The sequence below is a fragment of the Dendrobates tinctorius genome, unplaced genomic scaffold (genome assembly GCF_039654945.1).
Source record: "Dendrobates tinctorius isolate UK_male_01 unplaced genomic scaffold, ASM3965494v1 ptg000079l, whole genome shotgun sequence".
In the NCBI taxonomy this organism is placed as follows: Eukaryota; Metazoa; Chordata; class Amphibia; order Anura; family Dendrobatidae; genus Dendrobates; species Dendrobates tinctorius.
The window spans coordinates 23,694,761-23,715,945 of NW_027361747.1; the positions used below are offsets into that span (position 1 = coordinate 23,694,761).

A 21,185-nucleotide genomic window follows, 5' to 3' on the forward strand; every position below is an offset into this window, starting at 1 on the left:
TGATCGCTAGTGAGCTTTCATACAGAAAGATCTCACAGTGATGCAGCAGCGATACAGCGGACGATACTTACCTTTCACACACAGCGATCCTGACGTCCTCCCGCCCGCCTCCACGCGTTGCTCGTCGTCACAGCAGGAAGCCCAGCAGGAAGAGCCCGACGAGAAATGGAGCCGATCAGCGATGGACAGCGGGGGAGCCGGTCGGAGGTAAGTATCACACATAGCGATATCACTAGCAATATCGCTATAACGTCACAAAACCAGTGACATTTTAGCGATATTGCTAGCGATATCGCTATGTGTAAAACCCCCTTTAGAATAAAAGCCAAATCAGACTCTCATCAGGGAAAATTATGAGATCTGATATGGCAGGGTGAGAGGCTTTGGACTAAGGCCTGAGGGGTAACGTTTCTTCTTGGCTCTGGCATGCCAATATAAGGAGGGTTATTCACCATGCAATGCTCCTCTGGGAAATTTAATATGCAAATTGCCTCTTCAAAGAGGTAGAGGACTAGAACTCTATAATGCCACCTGTTGGACCCTGTTGACCCTTTATTGAAATTTGCAATATGACTTAGGATAAAAGCCAAATCAGAATCTCAATTTGCCGACACTATGTTTTAGGATATTGCCCCTCATCAGTGCAAAGTATAAGACCTAGGTTGGCTAGGTGAGATGCTCTGGACTGAGGTCTCTAGGAGTAACATTTCTTCTTGTGCCCTGGCAAGCCAATGTAAGGAGGTTTATTTGCTATGCAATGCTCCTCTGGGAAATTGAATATTTAAATTGGCTCCTCAGAGGTGATTAAAGTATATAGTGCCAAGTACTGCTCATCTAAGAGTTTGGCTGCCCACTCTTGCACAGGGGGCAACATGAGTATTCTCCTATTCTCTTCTGGACCAGTCCAAGCCTGAGTCCTCTCAGAGTTTAAAGAACTTTAAAATTAAATGGGTTGTCTGGTCTAAAACTAGACATCTGCAGTCACTCTATGTGACTGCAGACTTGTGAATCCGCATAATGCAAGCACTGTGAGGATTCTCCAGTGCCAGTGCCGATTGCAGAGGTCATATGATATTGCAAGTATGTGCTATGCATACTCCCGGCCACATTATAACCAGACTGTTTTCAGTGTCACTCAATACACTTTGGTTGAGTGAGGCCATCCCCATCAAATCGGTATGTGGCCAGGAGTATGCATATTACACACTTTCAGTCACATGACTGCCGTTCTTTGCAGCAACACTAGAGAATCCTCACAGCATGCACTGCGCATGTTGTGAGGATTCAAAAATCTGCTGTCACATAGAGTGAATGCAGATTTGTAGCCTGATGCCAAACAACCCCTTTGTCTATTCTGGGAATAGGTCATTACTGTTCTTATTTGGGAGTGGGTCCCCATTCAGTACTCCTATTAAACAACTAGCTGAAGGGGACAAAGTTTTCAGGTGGGTGCTGTGTCCTCCTCTATGCTTACCAGGCACAATACCATACATGTATCAATCACCTTTCCGTCACTGGCAATTTCTCAAGGTCAGTGCTTTTAAAGTGAATGGGACTGAGCTATAATACTAGACAATTATTATAGTATGTACACTACTGATCTTATATACAATTTTTTATATTCCTATTAATTATGAGAATAAATGGTTTAAAGTACTAATTTAGCACCGTAAGTGCTGAAATTGTCAGCCCTTTTGTAACTTATTCCATTAACTTGGAAGATATTAATAAAGTTAGAAAAATGTAGTAAAGTCAAATTCACCTTAACCAATTAACATCAAATTACCCTCCCCCTGTTTGGTGTGGGCTCCGGCGATGATCCTGCAACTTTTTTTTGGAAATAACAGCTGATCTGTACAGCTGACATGTGCCCGGAACAGCTGTAGGTGGAAACGTGATTCACCCGTGTCTGTTAACATGTTAAATGCCGCTGTTAAACTCTAACAGTGGCATTTAGCATGCATGCACAGGAAGCACGTTGCTACCTCCTCCCATTGGCACCCGTGTCGCATGAGCGCGGGTCACCAATAGGTTGGCTGTTTTCACTGCTGGATCAATATGAGCACCCTCTGGTGGTCAGCGCTCATAGCAAGTGAGCATTTCGGCTACATAGAGGAGGGCTGCAGAGACGATCGGACAACTGCCGCTTCTAGTCCCCCATGGAGACTATTGAAGTAAAAGGTAAAAAAAGTTTTAAAAAAGATTAAAAAAATAAAAAATATAAAAGTTCAAATCATTCCCCTTTCCCTGCAATCAAAATAAAGCAATAAAAAAATCAAATGTACACAAATTTGGAATCGCCGCCTTCAGAATCACCTAATCTATCAATTTATGAAAAGAATTCATCCAATTGGTAAACGGCGTAGCGAGAAAAAAAATCGAAACGCCAGAATTATGTTTTTTTGGTCGCTGCAACACTGTAATAAAATGGAATAACGGGCGATCAAAAGAAGGCTTCTGCACCAAAATGGTATCAATAAAAACATCAGATCGGCATGCAAAAAATAAACCCTCACTCTGCTCAAGATCCCAAAGAATGGAGACGCTTTGGGTCTCGGAAAATGGCAACATTTTTTTTTTTTTTTTTACAAATTTTCAAATTTTTTTCACCACATAGATAAAAAAGAACCTAGACATATTTGGTGTATATGAACTCGTAATGACCAGGAGAATCATAATGGCAGGTCATTTTTAGTATTTATTCAACCTAGTAAAAAAATAAAACCAAAAACAACTGTGGGATTACATTTTTTAGCAATCTCCCCACACTTGGAATTTTGTTCCCATTTTCTGTTACACCACATGGTGAAACCAATGGTGTTGTTGAAAGGTACAACTCGTTCCACAAAAACAAGTGCTCACATAGCCATTTTGACCAAAAATATAAAAAAGTTATGGCTCTGGGAAGAAAAGAAGCAAAAAATGAAAATGCGAAACCAAAAATACCCCTGGTTATTAAGGCGTTAATTTCCTTTCTGATGCCATAAGCAAACTCCAAGAACCATTCTCGTAACCTCCAAGGAAAGGTAAGAGACTGTGAGTTTAGTTATAGTAGTCAAACCAAAATATTTTTACAATCTTCACATGCTAAATGATTGTCTACTATTATACCTATCCAACCATAATTATTCATGTGACATTTAAGCAGAATTAATAACTAGTAGAATAATATCCACATTGATTGATATTGGTAGTTATAGCATCCATGGTCTCATAATGGATGGCAATTGATTTTGCTTAGTTTGCTTCATCCATGTGATTTTGGCTGGCTTTATCATTTTATCCCAAAATTAAACAGATACAATAATTGCTTTGGCAGTAAAATCATAGCATAGATCATAAACATTTTCAAAATGTCCACTCTGCTAAATTAAATATGTTAAATAAAAACATGATTGAAATGACTATAACCCATATTATGGTGTATTCATCATTACAGCGGATTTGAATCTGCCTTATTATAATACAGACTCGATATTACTTGCATTTATGGCTGAGGATGGAACAAGAAAAAAACATGAACTCTACCCGTGAATGTAAGTCATCCTTTGCTAAAATATAAAATTGTTTTATCTGACCTTCTATACTATAAAAATATATATGATCAAGTGAATAAATAGTACTATTTTAATGTTTCTATGCTCTTTAACCTCTAATAATTTATAGCGTCTGGCATAACAACCAGAGCAATAACCACAGTCTGCTAGGTGATAAAAACTGGGAAGTAAGTCTAGTCCTCATTAGGGTATCACTTTCACAGCAGGGATCCCCAGTTTATAAATTGCAGAGTAGTCACCAATTGGCAGTTGTCAGCTGGTTGGCAAATTATGGTGATAGACTCAGTGAGGTCAGACACAAGAGGTAATGTACAAATAAAAATTGAATTTGTTATTTTTCCTTCTTGTAACATCCGCCTAGTATGTCCTGTAACTCAATCCCACTGTCTGGATCCTCTGGTCTACCATTAAATAAGCCGTAAAGTAGCAATACATTTTCCATAGCACTCTACATATGTACACCAATATTTAGTTTTGCAGAAATAGGAGGACCTTATCGATATTTTTATTTGACTTATACAAATGTACTTAATTTAGGTCCTCCCACAAGTAAGTTCTAGTTCTCCCAAGACATTCCCCGCTTATACGTTCCTCACCCAATCATCTCCAAAACTGCTCCTAAGTATCTGACATCCTCTGGAATTCTGTGATCCAATATGTCCAGTTATCTACCACTTTTGGAACTTTCAGAGTGAACTTGAAAATGCATCTTTTCAAGAAATCTTACAGCCTGCAAAGACCCCACTGCCACCGCACCTCCTCCGGAGCTGCCACAAACCCCCCAACCTACTGTCTCCTTCCACAATATCCTGTAGACTGTAAGCTCACAAGGAAAGAGCCCTCTCTCACCCGTACCAGTCTGTCATTGTTAGTTTGTTCATTGTAATATATTTCTATTTTGTATGTAACCACGTCTCATGTACAGCAATATGGAATTAATGGTGCGCTAGAAATAAATAAATAATATATTTTTAAATTGCAACATTTTTTCTACACTTGGATATGTTTTTTCAATGGTAATAAAATAGTCTATTGATGGCAATGTGGATAAAAACTGTCATTTACTATGTTCAGTATGATGTTAACACAGTTCAGTCCACAGTTTCTTCTTCCTAAAGGCTTTAGAACTGGGTGGTAAGATATTGAATGTTTTAGACACAGTAAATTAACGGTAAATAACTTGTCAGATTGTCAATTTTCATATTAATACAAATCTTATTAACTTGTTACTGCTATCAAAATACATTAAAATTCAATGTGAGTTTTGAAATTGTCACATTATGTGAAACTGACTGCAATTATACGGAAATGACTGATTCATGCAGTTTTATATTAAAGTTGCTTTAAAAAGAAAAGATGAAAATGTATTTACGAATGCACAGATCCTGCATAATATCTGAATTTTGCAGACATAAGTATATTATGGGGATCTGTCATTTCTAAGATTAAAAGCGAAAATTTAACCAATTTAAGCATCTTCCCTCTTTTACATAATTGTGAATTCAGGAGAAAATATACTGTTTTTGCTTTATCTTGAGTATCTGAAAAAAGAAAAACATGATTCTTTGTTTTTCTTGGAACAAAACAATAACAGTGATGGTCTAAGAACAGATTGCAATTTAATAATCTAATGATCGATCTCATAGATCTTTATATCAGGTCAACATGCTGTTCTTTTGCTGAAAAAGGAGAAAATAATAATTAGCAGTATTTTCTTCTGTGCACCAAGAGTGCATATTTTTAATAGCAGATACTAGACAACCCAATTAAGGTTCCACATTGAGTGAAGACTAGAGTTGAGCGATACCGTCCGATACTTCAAAGTATCGTATCGGATGGTATCGGCCGATCTTTAAAAAAAGTATCGGTATCGCCGATTCCGATACCGGAAGTCCCATTCAAGTCTATGGGACTTCCGGTATCGGAATAAGAAAAACCCTTTCCTGCCCTTGTACAGCCTCTCTGGGGTCTGTACGGGCCTTTCGGGGGGCTGTGCCGGCCTGCCAGGGGGTCTGTGCAGGCTCCGGTGGTCTGTGCCGGCCTGCCGGTGGTCTGTGCAGGCTCCGGGGGGCTGTGCCGGCCTGCCGGGGGGCTGTGCCGGCCTGCCGGGGGGCTGTGCAGGCTCCGGGGGTCTGTGCAGGCATCGTCCGATGGGACTACAAGTCCCATCGGGCGATGCCTGCTACCATGACAGTGATTGACACATTAGCCAATGATGGGACAGTAGTAGTCCCATCATCCGGCTAATGTGTTAAATGTAAAAAAAAAAAAAAAAAATTACATGCTACATACATACAACATGCATACTACATACATGCTACATTCATACTACATACTACATACATGCTACATTCATACTACATACTACATACATGCTACATTCATACTACATAAATACTACATGCAACATACATACTACATGTATACTACATGCATGCTACATACATACTGCATGCTACATACATACCACATATATACTACATACATACTACATGCATACTACATACATGCTACATTCATACTACATACTACATACATACCACATATATACTACATACATACTACATGCATACTACATGCATGCTACATTCATACTACATAAATACTACATGCAACATACATACTACATATATACTACATGCATGCTACATACATACTACATGCTACATACATACTACATATATACTACATACATACTACATACATACTACATGCATGCTACATACATACCACATACATAACACATATATACTACATGCATGCTACATTCATACTACATAAATACTACATGCAACATACATACTACATATATACTACATGCATGCTACATACATACTACATGCTACATACATACTACATATATACTACATACATACTACATACATACTACATGCATGCTACATACATACCACATACATAACACATATATACTACATGCATGCTACATACATACTACATGCTACATACATACCATATACATACTACATGCATGCTACATACATACTACATGCATGCTACATACATACTACATGCTACATACATACTACATACATACTACATGCATGCTACATACATACTACATGCATGCTACATACTACATGCTACATACATACTACATATATACTACATGCATGCTACATACATACTACATGCTACATGCATGCTACATACATACTACATACATACTACATGCTACATACATACCACATATATACTACATACATACTACATACAATACATTCATACAATACATACATAGACATACAGTACATATAACATAGAGTAACATACTTACCAATACTTGTCACATTGTTCCCTGAAGCCATTGTCGTCTACGGAATAAATATTAACATAACAAACCACAAAAATACTCACCCACGATCCGAAGCAGTCCACGAGTGTGTCCCACGACGATCTTGGGTAGAGAACTGCAGCATCAGCTGTTGCTGCCGTTCTCTACGGGCTGCAGGAATCCAATGACGGAAGGTAGGTATCCTTCCGCACTGTATTCCTCCGCCACTTAAAAAAAAAAAAGTCCCTAGTCTCACTTTATGCCACGCAGCATTGGCATAAAGTGAGACTAGGGACTTTTTTTTTTTTAAGTGGTGGAGGAATACAGTGCGGAAGGATACCTACCTTCCGTCATTGGATTCCTGCAGCCCGTAGAGAACGGCAGCATCATCTGATGCTGCAGTTCTCTACCCAAGATCATCGTGGGACACACTCGTGGACTGCTTCGGATCGTGGGTGAGTATTTTTGTGGTTTGTTATGTTAATATTTATTCCGTAGACGACAATGGCTTCGGGGAACAATGTGACAAGTATTGGTAAGTATGTTACTCTATGTTATATGTACTGTATGTCTATGTATGTATTGTATGAATGTATTGTATGTATGTAGTATATATGTGGTATGTATGTAGCATGTAGTATGTATGTAGTATGTATGTAGCATGCATGTAGCATGCAGTATGTATGTAGCATGCATGTAGTATGTATGTAGCATGTAGTATGTATGTAGCATGTATGTAGTATGTATGTGGTATGTATGTAGCATGTAGTATGTATGTAGCATGTAGTATATATGTAGTATGTATGTAGCATGTAGTATGTATGTAGTATGTATGTGGTATGTATGTGGCATGTAGTATGTATGTAGCATGCATGTAGTATGTATGTAGCATGCATGTAGTATGTATGTAGTATGTAGCATGTATGTAGTATGTATGTGGTATGTATGTAGCATGTAGTATGTATGTAGCATGCATGTAGTATGTATGTAGTATGTATGTAGCATGTATGTAGTATGTATGTAGTATGTATGTAGTATGTATGTAGCATGCAGTATGTATGTAGCATGTATGTAGTATGTATGTAGTATATATGTAGTATGTATGTAGTATGTAGCATGTATGTAGTATGTATGTAGTATGTATGTAGCATGTAGTATGTATGTAGCATGCATGTAGTATGTATGTAGTATGTATGTAGTATGTATGTAGCATGCAGTATGTATGTAGCATGTATGTAGTATGTATGTAGTATATATGTAGTATGTATGTAGTATATATGTAGTATGTATGTAGCATGTAGTATGTATGTAGCATGCATGTAGTATGTATGTAGCATGTAGTATGTATGTAGCATGCATGTAGTATGTATGTAGCATGTATGTAGTATGTATGTAGTATATATGTAGTATATATGTAGTATGCATGTAGTATGTATGTAGTATTTTTTTTTTTTTTTAACATTTAACACATTAGCCGGATGATGGGACTACTACTATCCCATCATTGGCTAATGTGTCAATCACTGTCATGGTAGCAGGCATCGCCCGATGGGACTTGTAGTCCCATCGGACGATGCTTGCACAGACCCCCGGACATCAGCACAGCCCCCCGGCAGGCCGGCACAGCCCCCCGGCAGGCCGGTACAGACACCCACAGGGTGCACAGACCACCGGCAGGCCGGCACAGCCCCCCGGCAGGCCGGTACAGACCCCCACAGGGTGCACAGACCACCGGCAGGCCGACACAGCCCCCCGGCAGGCCGGTACAGACCCCGGGCAGTCCACACAGCCCCCCGGCAGGCCGGCACAGCCCCCCGGCAGGCCGGCAGAGACCCCCGGAAGGCCCGAAATGACGGCGCATCATGATGCGCACACACCGCGCATCATGATGACGTCAGGCCGTCAATCAACTTTGAACTTCCGATTCCGATGCCGAATTCCGATATTGAAAAAATATCGGAAGTCGGTATCGGAATTCCGATACAGCAAGTATCGGCCGATACCCGATACTTGCGGTATCGGAATGCTCAACACTAGTGAAGACTACACTAAAAAAGTTTGGCTTATATTCCGGTGGATATTAGGATTTCCTAGAATGATTTCCTTAGCAAATCAGCATTTGTTAAGATTTTTGTTCTAACTTGTTAAAGGTGAAAGTCTAATGAATATCTAATGTGATTCATTAGTTACAATTTTCATCTCAACGAAATATCGCACATCCCCAACATTTGTATTCATCCTCTTGAGGTTCTATATTTTTACATTATTTTTGTAAATTTACTGAAACTTTGAAATAACTACAAAGTTTGCAGAAATAATACCAAGGATCTCTTGACATTCTTAAAGAATACCACACCACCGACAATGTTCTCAGAGGCCACAAATCAGAAGAATTTGCTGATTATTTTTCAGCATTTATTGTAGCCCAGCCAATAGCATCCTAGTTTCATCACATGCTTTAATAGATAAAACTGGTGTCACTAACAAACTTCTGAGCTCATCTAGTACTCCATCTTAAATATCTGCCCAACCCATTAGAATATGGATTCAGTTGGAAGCTGGCACAACGAGGAAACCCACCTGTACTCCCTGCTTTGTTGCCATCCTGTTCTTATTTCCTGGTTCATATATATATATATATATATACATATATATATATATATATATACACACACACACATATGAACAACTTGGAACTCAGGGTGAAATGAAGGGGTATTTATTCATACATCTGGACTTTCATCAGAATGAAGGTCTGGATTATTTAGTGTCAGAAAGGTAAATTTAAAACATAACATTTATTCCATCACTTAAAATTTCCATAGTGATCAAAATAAGTTGGACACGGAGGAGGTCACAAAAAATAGAAAAGACCTACATGTAGACTATGAGTAAGGCACATCGCCAAAACATATAGGTCTTTTTAAATTTACCTTTCCAGGACTATAATACTAAGCTAGATTTTTTCCTTTTTTTCTGATAGCTACTTAGCGGCTCTGGATCAGCCATTTTCCGTGCTAAGAGTCTTAAGCTCCCATCAGAGGATCTTCAGTTTGGTAAGCTGACTATACTTCCCTATTTGAAAATGTTAATAGTTCTGCACAATTTTGGATTGCATGAATAAATGGGTTATTTCACTGTTTACCTCTGAGTGCCATGTTTTTCCTATACAGTGGGGAAAAAAAGTATTTAGTCAGTCAGCAATAGTGCAAGTTCCACCACTTAAAAAGATGAGAGGCGTCTGTAATTTACATCATAGGTAGACCTCAACTATGGGAGACAAACTGAGAAAAAAAAATCCAGAAAATCACATTGTCTGTTTTTTTTTTTTCATTTTATTTGCATATTATGGTGGAAAATAAGTATTTGGTCAGAAACAAAATTTCATCTCAATACTTTGTGATATATCCTTTGTTGGCAATGACAGAGGTCAAACGTTTTCTGTAAGTCTTCACAAGGTTGCCACACACTGTTGTTGGTATGTTGGCCCATTCCTCCATGCAGATCTCCTCTAGAGCAGTGATGTTTTTGGCTTTTCGCTTGGCAACACGGACTTTCAACTCCCTCCAAAGGTTTTCTATAGGGTTGAGATCTGGAGACTGGCTAGGCCACTCCAGGACCTTGAAATGCTTCTTACGAAGCCACTCCTTCGTTGCCCTGGCGGTGTGCTTTGGATCATTGTCATGTTGAAAGACCCAGCCACGTTTCATCTTCAATGCCCTTGCTGATGGAAGGAGGTTTGCAATCAAAATCTCACGATACATGGCCCCATTCATTCTTTCATGTACCCGGATCAGTCGTCCTGGCCCCTTTGAAGAGAAACAGCCCCAAAGCATGATGTTTCCACCACCATGCTTTACAGTAGGTATGGTGTTTGATGGATGCAACTCAGTATTCTTTTTCCTCCAAACACGACAAGTTGTGTTTCTACCAAACAGTTCCAGTTTGGTTTCATCAGACCATAGGACATTCTCCCAAAACTCCTCTGGATCATCCAAATGCTCTCTAGCAAACTTCAGACGGGCCCGGACATGTACAGGCTTAAGCAGTGGGACACGTCTGGCACTGCAGGATCTGAGTCCATGGTGGCGTAGTGTGTTACTTATGGTAGGCCTTGTTACATTGGTCCCAGCTCTCTGCAGTTCATTCACTAGGTCCCCCCGCGTGGTTCTGGGATTTTTGCTCACCGTTCTTGTGATCATTCTGACCCCATGGGGTGGGATTTTGCGTGGAGCACCAGATCGAGGGAGATTATCAGTGGTCTTGTATGTCTTCCATTTTCTAATTATTGCTCCCACAGTTGATTTCTTCACTCCAAGCTGGTTGGCTATTGCAGATTCAGTCTTCCCAGCCTGGTGCAGGGCTGCAATTTTGTTTCTGGTGTCCTTTGACAGCTCTTTGGTCTTCACCATAGTGGAGTTTGGAGTCAGACTGTTTGAGGGTGTGCACAGGTGTCTTTTTATACTGATAACAAGTTTAAACAGGTGCCATTACTAGAGGTAATGAGTGGAGGAAAGAGGAGACTCTTAAAGAAGAAGTTACAGGTCTGTGAGAGCCAGAAATCTTGATTGCTTGTTTCTGACCAAATACTTATTTTCCATCATAATATGCAAATAAAATGAAAAAAAAACAGACAATGTGATTTTCTGGATTTTTTTTTCTCAGTTTGTCTCCCATAGTTGAGGTCTACCTATGATGTAAATTACAGACGCCTCTCATCTTTTTAAGTGGTGGAACTTGCACTATTGCTGACTGACTAAATACTTTTTTCCCCACTGTATCTATAATCAATGATTGGAACCGTACTTGAGCACCAACTCATTCACTTTGGGAAGTATACATTACCTACTGATTCATTCTTATGTCCTGGTTATTAAAACAGGTAATATTTTTAAATATTTAAAAAAATAATTTTGGAACATGCTATTTATATTATTCCGTAGATTTCAAAATCTCTTCTTGTTATCACTTTGTAAGAGTCTTCAATTCTTTCTTCCAGCTGGTAAAAATCAATCCTTGTCATGGGATGCAAGAGTTACAATATAAAGTTACAGCCTTGTCTTATCTTGCTTTAAAGAAGCACTTCCGACAACATTTTGACCCTCTTAATATTTTGCAATTATATTATATGGCACTGTGTACAGTTGCCAAAATTTTAGGGTATGGCAGACAGTCTAAAGTATTTTGGGCGCTGATCGATGGCATTGTTCTCCAGCTAAGCAGCCAGATACCGTATCAGTTAGTGGCTTTTTCAGCATGAATACAGGAGAGCTAGACCAAACGAACGCTCCTGTGTATGGGAAAGTTGGTAGAGATAGCTGTCGGCTGAATGATCAGCTGGCTCACTGTTTGACCTAACAGCCGCCTAAGGTCTATGGCCAGCTTTAGAGAGGATGATGCTTAATTACTCTGCAGGAGTCAGAGTAATGTTTCTAATTATTTGAATTGTAAACAGATGAATATTTGCTTTTTACCCAGTTCAAGACTGGGACATTTACCCACATTCCTAATCAGGTATATTTTCAGATTATTTTATAAATGTAGTTTAAATAACTAAAAAATTATTTCACATTTTAATACTCAAATAATTTTTGCATTTTTTGTCATGGTATGTGAAAACTCATTTTTATGTCATTTATTTTTCACTCTCTACTTTTACTTTTTTGCAATATCGGGCAATATCGGTGAGAATGTAAAATAAAATATATCTGTTTTTCACATTTTTTTCTTTTTTTACTTTGTACTAACCACAAAGTACAACTGAAATACATTAAAAAATGTGTTTCTTATTCCATAACAAATATTTTTAGATATCAGGTACTTTTTTTTTACTGGGAGGGCCGGGAGGCTAGTAAAATCGATTTCGATTGGCAGCTACCTGTACTATTTCTCATTATAGCTATCAATCAACTATATTTTTCACTCATGTGTTTCTTTGATGCTATTTTCACCATTTAAAACTGGTGAAATTGCAACTGTTGTGCATGGTCTATTTTTATCTGATGAAGCGGGAATTCACCAAAATTCATAATAGTATTTAGACAGTAAAGTAATTAAGACAAATAATTAACCCCTTAGTGACACCAATAACCAATACTTCTTTTTACTGACTTCCGATGTCAAACAATAGCATCCCCTAACTGGTGAAAATGCAGCCACTGAAAACTGTCCACTTTAGCTGACACCTTGCCATATCAGCCTTGATTGATGTTGGCACCAACCATGGCCTTTTAATCCCTTAAATGCTGTTGTCGATAGTGACTACAACATTTATATGATTAACGGATTAGGGGGGCCCCCTCTTTAACCTCACCAGCACCCCAAAATCATGATTGTGTTGTCCTGATGTTTAGTATGGCAATTCATGGCCAAATAACAGCCTAAAGAGTCTGCCGGCTATAGCGACCTGGTCAGAAGTTAAAAGTTAGGTGGTTAAAATAACATTTTTGCTTCCTGTTATTTCACTTTATATTAATTCCTGAAACACAATCGAACAGTTAATAAACTACCTGACAGCAGTTTTGAATGCCTTGAAGGGTGTTGTTTTCTAAAATGATCTCAGTTCTAGGGATTTTACGACATATAGGTTGGTCAAAGTCGCTTCAAAACTGAATAGGTCCCTAAAAAAAGGAAGTTTTGAAAATTTCCAAAAAAATATTAAAAATTGCTGCTACAGTTTTAAACCTTCTAGCATCCTACTAATATAAAAGGAAATTTTAAAACCAGTGCTGATGTAAAGCAGATATGAAAGAAATGTTGCTTAATGACTATTTTCTTTGGTATGACTGTCTGGATTAAAGGGACAATCATTCAAAGTTTGAAAACTGCAAATGTGTTTGATAAATTTCTGATACTTTCGGTGTTTATAAAAATATCAACATAAATTTATGTTTAACATAGTACAATGTGTCATGAAATAATTTCAAAATCAATAAGATGTGTTACCACATAAAGTGACACTGGTCAGATTTGAAAAATTTGGGTAGGTCACTATGGGGTTTACTAGCTCTCAGTTCCTGACATTCAGAACCTTTGGCCCAAAAGCATGAATTCTTGACGGACTCTCTGCCTGAATCTACTCTGAAGTAATTAAGACATATTAAGTGTTTTTACGAGTCACAACCTAGTAAGGTGAGAACCTTTCTTTTCATCTAATCTTTCTATTAGCCCTGATGCTGTCACCCTTTGTGGCTTTTTTTGCATAAGGTTTTAACTACAATCTTAGTGAGCAGGTCATGCAATCCTAATAGGGTCCATAGAAGCACTTAAGCATCTGAGTGTTTCTTATACAAATGAATAAGGCAGAATTTATATCTGCAGGGTGGGCCATTTATATGGATACTCCTAAACAAAAAGGGAATGGTTGGTGATATCAACTTCCTGTTTGTGGTCTTTAGTATATAGGAGAGGGGAAACTTTTCAAGATGGGTGGTGACTAGTGTTGAGCATTCCAATACTGCAATATCGTGTATCGGCCGATATTCGTGGTATCGGAGATCCGATACTTTTAGAATATCGAATGCTGGAATCGGAAGTTCCCATAATGCAATGAGCCAGTTTGATTTTATACAGCCAATGAGGAATCCTAAGAAGTGTGGGCACATCCTGTTATGCATGTTAGGCATGTTAACTAATGGCATGGCTGTGATTGGCTGCTGAAATGATGTCATGATGCACTATAAAAGCCGCCGCCGCCATTTTGGGTTCACTCTGCTGTGAATTTACTTAGGGACAGGACGCTGCAGTTCTGACTCTGGGAGACAGTTTGAGCTAGCGATTTGCTTTATTGTGCTTTACCCAGGCTACTTTAGCAACCGCTCTGTGAGAAGCTTTCTTTTGCCTTGCAGCACTGTTCACGGCTGTCTGCGAGGTCTCTGTGTGTGAGTGCAGCTCACGCTGTAGTGTGTTCTGCAGCCACCTCCGGTTGTAGTCCGCTCAGCGTGCGTCACTGCCTCATATAATGTCCTTTTTTGCATTAGTGCAGCTCATTTTTCCTGATTTCTCCTATTAGTGTGGTTCCATCCGTATCCAGCTAGAATATTTGCAAACACTATAGGAGTAGATAGAGGAGCCTTTCTGCTGGCTTGTGCCCTGCAGCCCTAGCCAGATTAGTACTAGCCTATTTTTTGGAGCCTCATCTATTGCAAAGTAGGTTACCTTCCTGCATTGTAATAGCTACAAAAAGTTTGTGATACTATCAGTTTTCTTTGGGCACATCCAGTGTCTTTTTGTGGAAAAAAAAGTTAATACAGTTCACCAAACACTCCACTTTACAGCTGTGTAGGCCACATTAGCTCATATTAAAGTCTAGTCCAAACTTTATAAAATTAGTGTTTCTTATACTTGATAGCAGATGTTCAGGCATAAGCACACTAAGCCCTTAGTACTTTTCTGCCTATCTTTACAAGTCTACCAAGATGAAGAAGCCAGGGAGTAAGGCAAGTGGTCGTGGGCGTGGAGTTTCTGCATGGAGAGGACATGGGGATTCTGTGCCTGCTGCGGGCACCAGTGACTCAGCATACCCCTGTTTACCAGGGAACAGTCCTTTATGCGCAGCTTTATAGGAGCTCACCGTACCCCACTGCTGCGGGACTAACAAATTGAAGCTGTTGTCGGATGGATGGCAGCTAACACATCGACTTCATTTAGTTCCAGATCCTCTCAGGTCCAGAGCACTGAAGAGCACCCATATGTCTCTTCACCACCTGCCAAATTGCCCAGGCAGTCAGAGAGCCCTCGACAGGAGACATCTCTACTTCTGTTCTCTGAATCTGTTGGCTTGGAAAGAGGGGGCCAGCCAAGCAGCCTTTGAGAATTTGAAGAAGAGGTAGTATGCAGTGATGCGCAACAGCTTTGTCTCTCTGAATCTGAAGAGGCAGGTGGGCCAGTGCCTATGGTCAGCACACCTCAGTACGCATCTGATGATGAGACTCAGGTGCCACTTTCTGGTGCGCACTGTGCTGTCGAGACTACCCAGGAGAAGCAGTCATTTGAAGAGGGTAGTGTAGATGATGAGGTCCTTGACCCATCATGGAATGAGGTACAGGAAGGTGGTAGGAGCAGCTCTGAGGAAGAGATTCCCCGAACGGCCAAAAAAAGGAGGGAGAGGGAGGGGGCAGACTCGGTTGCCTGTAGCCTCCACTTCGGCACCCATTAGGAGCATGCCTCTTCCAAAACCCAAAATGGGCGCTCCCAAGACTTGCAGTGCCTGGTTCTTTGTTGACACAGTTGCAGATGACATTTGCTGTGTCAAATGCAAGCTGTGCAATCAGAAAGTGAAAAGAGGGAAAAGTGTCAGCAACCTCAATACCACAAATATGGGGAAACATGTGCGGACCAAGCACGTGGTGGAGTTACAAAACCACACTGAAGACCTAGGCCAACCTACAGCACCACCTACCACCTCTTCAGCTCTTGTTGCAGCCTCTTCCTCCAGCTCATACACAGCTGGTTCGGCTTCCTCACAGGATCGCCATGGAAGAACCTCTAGCACTGTTGTACAGAGACACAGTGTCACCCCACCCACAGCACCACGTTCCCTGTCATCCTCACACTTCCAGGCCAGTCTACAGCCATCGGTAGCACAGGCATGGGAGAAAAGTTGCCCATACTCGGCAAACCACCCCCGAGCACAGGCTCTGAATGCTGGCATTGCAAAACTACTGTCCCTTGAAATGCTCTCATTCAGGCTGGTGTAGACTGACACCTTCCATAACTTAATTGCATTGGCAGTCCCACAATACAACGTGTCCAGCCGCTTTTATTTCAGCAGGCAAGCCATCCCTGCCCTACAAAAGCATGTGGAGGGAAAAATTAAACATGCGCTACTAAACGCCGTCAGTAGCAAGGTCCACCTGACCACCGATGCATGGACCAGTAACCATGGACAGGGACGATATCTTTCCCTCACTGCCCATTGGGTAAATGTTGTGGAGCCGGGTATAGATCTTGATAGTGGCGCTGTACGTGTTCTGCCAACTCCAAGGATTGCAGGAATCCAGTCTGTACACATTAACTCCTCCTCATACTCCAGTTCTTCTGAATCAGCGCTGCAGAAGCCATCACAGTCTATCTCCACATGGACCCGTGAACGCTTACCTGTTACAACCGATACGAGCACAGCCATGGCCAAATATCAACAGGCCGTATTGAAATTAATTTCTTTGGGGAATTGAAGCCACACAGCGCAGGAGCTCTGGAATGCCATCAAGCAGGAGAGCGACGTGTGGTTTGTGCCAGCGAATCTCCAGCCAGGCATGGTAGTGTGTGACAATGGCCGAAATCTGGTGGCAGCTCTGGGCCTAGGCAACCTCACTCTATTCCCATGCCTTGCACATGTGCTCAACTTGGTCGTGCAGAGTTTTTTGAGGGACTATCCGGATGTTGATGCACTGCTGCACAAGGTCCACATAGAGTGCGCTCACTTGCGGCGTTCCAGCATGGCAAGATCGCGTATTGCAGCTCTGCAGCGCCGATTCCGCCTTCTGGAACATCGCATCATATGTGACCTATCCACCAGGTGGAATTCAACCTTACATATGTTGGAGAGGTTGTGTGAGCAGCAGGCAGCAGTAATGGAGTACCAGCTGCTTCAGGCGCAAACAAGTCGCACTGCGCGCCGTTCACACTTCACCACCACTGAGTAGGCCTCTATGAAGGATATCTGCCACATTTTGTGTGCCTTCGATGATTCCACGCAGATGGCGAGTGCAGATGATGCACTAGTCAGCATGACTATCCCCCTTATCTGCCTGCTTGAAAAAACACTGCAAGCACTAAGGGATGAGGTTGTGGAAGAGGTGGCGTATGACGAGTCACAAATGCCATCTGCTTCTGGACAGTCTGCGCAACGTGGTTCCTCACAAAGGCCTAGGCAGGGGACACTTTGTGAGGAGGATGAGGAGGAGTCAATGGAGGAGGAAGACATCTCTCCAGAGGAGGCAGGTACACAATGCTCTAGTAGTCAGTATGTAGAGCGAGGTTGGGGTGATGCAGAGCAGGCAGAGTTGATGCCTCAAGCAGGGGACAGCATTTCTTGGCCAGTTGGCAGTCTGCAGCACATGGTTGATTTCATGCTGCAGTGCCTGAGAAACAACCGCCTCATCGCCCACATTCTCAACATGGCTGATTATTGGGTGTACACCCTCCTAAATCCTCGCTACCGGGACAACTTACAAAAACTCATAACACCGTTGAACCGGGAGCGTAAAATGCGGGAGTACCAAGACACACTGGTGCATTCCATCATGTTCTCCATTCCACCCGAGAGCAGTGCTGCTAGTGCTTTACAAAGCAGTTCAGTGCGTCGAGGCAGTGGAGGAAGCTCTGCACAAAGAGGGAGCATAAGCAGCCCCTCAGCACAAGGCAAGACCAGTATGGCCCAAATGTGTCAAAGTTTTGTGTCCCCGCCACAAATGTCTACACCATCACAGATGGCTCCAGTCAGCAGGAGGCAACGTTTCCGTCAGATGGTTGCAGACTACTAGTCTTGCCCTCTCAGTGTTCTCCCACACAGCTCTTCCCCCTTCAAGTTTTGGGTCTCTAAGCTGGATACATGGCCAATGTCAACGGCCATTCTAAGCTGAATATGCATGCCCTCGTCAGATCGCAGCCGCTAAGCAGCTTGAGGCCGGGCCAGTACCAGCATGGGAGACTGGATGGGAATCCCTGGTCCTGTTGACAACATTTTTTAGGGGAAGAAGGTGGACCCATGCAACTATAGGCCGGTGAGTCTGACTTCTATACCAGGAAAGATCTTTGAACAAATTATTAAACAACATGTATGTCAATACCTGGATAAGAATGAAGTGATTAAACAGAGTCAGCATGGGTTTGTAACTAATAAGTCATGTCAGACTAATTTAATTTCCTTCTATGATGGTATTACTGATTGGGTGGATCAAGGAAATGCTGTAGATATAGTATATCTTGACTTCAGCAAAGCATTTGACAAAGTCTCTCATACAATCCTTATTGAAAAAATGACTAAGTATGGAATGGACAAGGCAACTGTTAGGTGGATTCATAACTGGCTTAGTGATCGGACCCAAAGAGTGGTCGTAAATGGCTGCACATCCAGTTGGAAGAATGTCTCAAGTGGGGTACCACAGGGCTCTGTCCTGGGCCCTGTATTGTTCAACATCTTTATCAACGATTTAGATGAAGGAATTGAGGGTAAACTGATTAAATTTGTTGATGACACAAAGCTAGGAGGGATAGCTAATACTAGAGAAGAGAGAGAGAGGATTCAAAAAGATTTAAATAAACTGGAGAAGTGGGCAGCAACTAACAGAATGGTTTTTAACAGGGAGAAATGCAAAGTACTACATCTGGGCAATAAAAATGAAAAAAGCATATATAGAATGGGAGGAATAGGGCTAAGTGACAGCACATGTGAAAAAGACTTGGGTATACTAATAGATCACAGACTGAATATGAGTCAACAGTGTGATGCAGCAGCAAAAAAGGCAAATGCAATTCTAGGATGTATTAACAGAAGCATACAGTCTAGATCACGTGAAGTAATTATTTCCCTCTACTCCTCTTTGGTCAGACCTCATCTGGAATATTGTGTCCAATTTTGGGCACCACATTTTAAAAAAGACATCAACAAACTGGAGCAAGTTCAGAAAAGAGCGACCAGAATGGTGACCGGTCTGCAAACCCTGTCTTATGAGGAAAGGTTGCAGGATTTGGGAATGTTTAGTTTGCAAAAGAGAAGACTGAGAGGAGACTTAATAGCTGTCTACAAATATCTAAAGGGCTGTCACATTGTAGAAGGATCAACTTTATTCTCATTTGCACAAGGAAAGACTAGAAGCAATGGGATGAAGCTGAATGGGAGGAGACACAGATTAGATATTAGAAAAAACTTTTTGACAGTTAGAGTGATCAATGAGTGGAACAGGCTGCCACGAGAAGTGGTGAGTTCTCCTTCAATGGAAGTCTTCAAACAGAGGCTGGACAGACATCTAACTGGGATGATTTAGCGAATCCTGCTTTGAGCAGGGGGTTGGACCAGATGGCCCAGGAGGTCCCTTCCAACTCTACGATTCTATGATTCTAAGAGCTTAGCCAGTATGCATTGGAGGTGCTGGCTTGCCCTGCTGCTAGTGTATTATCAGAACACCTCTTTAGTGCTGCAGGTGGTGTACTAACAGACCGTCGCATGCGACTATACTCCAAAAACATTGACCGGCTTACTTTTCTGAAAATGAACAAGGCCTGGATCTCGCAGGAATTTGCCAGTCTTCTTCCAGATTAAATAATTGTTGGCAACAGTATCCAGGTCTCCTGTTGTGTTCATGTTTCTACCACCTGTTTCTCCTGTAATCCCTGGGCTCCAACACCGCCTGTTGCTGCTCAGAAGTGCCGTCTGCACAGTCAACACTTGCTCCTGTGTTATTGGCGTTCATTAACGTCAGCTGATCCCCTGCTGTGTGTCTAGCAATTTCGCCTCCTCTGTCCACATTTACACTACTACAGATATTAAACTTGCTCCAATTAGGCCTCTGGCTACACTCTGTTTCTCCTGTAATCCCTGAGCTCCAACACCGCCAGTTGCTGCTCAGAAGTGCCATCAGCACAGTCAACACTTGCTCCTGTGTTATTGGGGTTCAGTAACGTCAACTGATCCCCTGCTGTGTGTCCGGCAATTTCGCCTGCTCTGTCCACATTCACACTACTACAGATATTAAACTTGCTCCAATTAGGCCTCTGGCTACACTCTGTTTCTTCTGTAATCCCTGGGCTCCAACACTGCCAGTTGCTACTCAGAAGTGACGTCTGCACAGTCAACACATGCTCCAGTGTTATTGGGGTTCAGTAACGTCAGGTGATCCCCTGCTGTGTGTCCGGCAATTTCACCTGCTCTGTCCACATTCACACTACTACAGATTTTAAACTTGCTCCATTTACGCCTCTGCCTCCACTCTGTTTCTAGTATTTACCCTGGGCTCCAACACCACCAGTTGCTGCTCAGAAGTGTCTTTGGCATGGGTACCCCCTCCTGCCCAGCCTGGTTCCAGCACACCAGCTGTTTCCGGGTAGTGTCAACGTCACTTTGCCTCCAATACGTTGTCCTGTCGTGTTGCGGTCAGGTTAGCCGACACTATGGTGCCTGCAGTTTAGGTGCTTCCTATGTGGGCTGCAGGATCTGGCAATGAAGGCTGGTTCCGTAGTGCCAATAGGACAAGCTCCCCCTGTAGGACTGTGGGTTTCGGTAACTCTGACCGGCTCGCGGCCTTGCAACTTTTATTTTCATATGTACCTTCTGCTGCCTATTTGAGTTACAGTACCATTAGCTGGTTCTTTGGAAATCAATCCTGAATATGTCC

The 21,185-nt window shown here is 41.5% G+C and overlaps 1 protein-coding gene and 1 pseudogene across 3 annotated transcripts in view; one reads left to right on the forward strand and one right to left on the reverse strand.

Annotated features, from left to right (window-relative positions):
* SGCZ (sarcoglycan zeta) overlaps positions 1 to 21,185 on the reverse strand; it is a 1,731,118-nt gene that overhangs the window by 1,192,134 nt on the left and 517,799 nt on the right. The window lies entirely within an intron of this gene.
* On the forward strand, positions 18,413 to 18,531 carry LOC141096847 (5S ribosomal RNA; annotated as a pseudogene).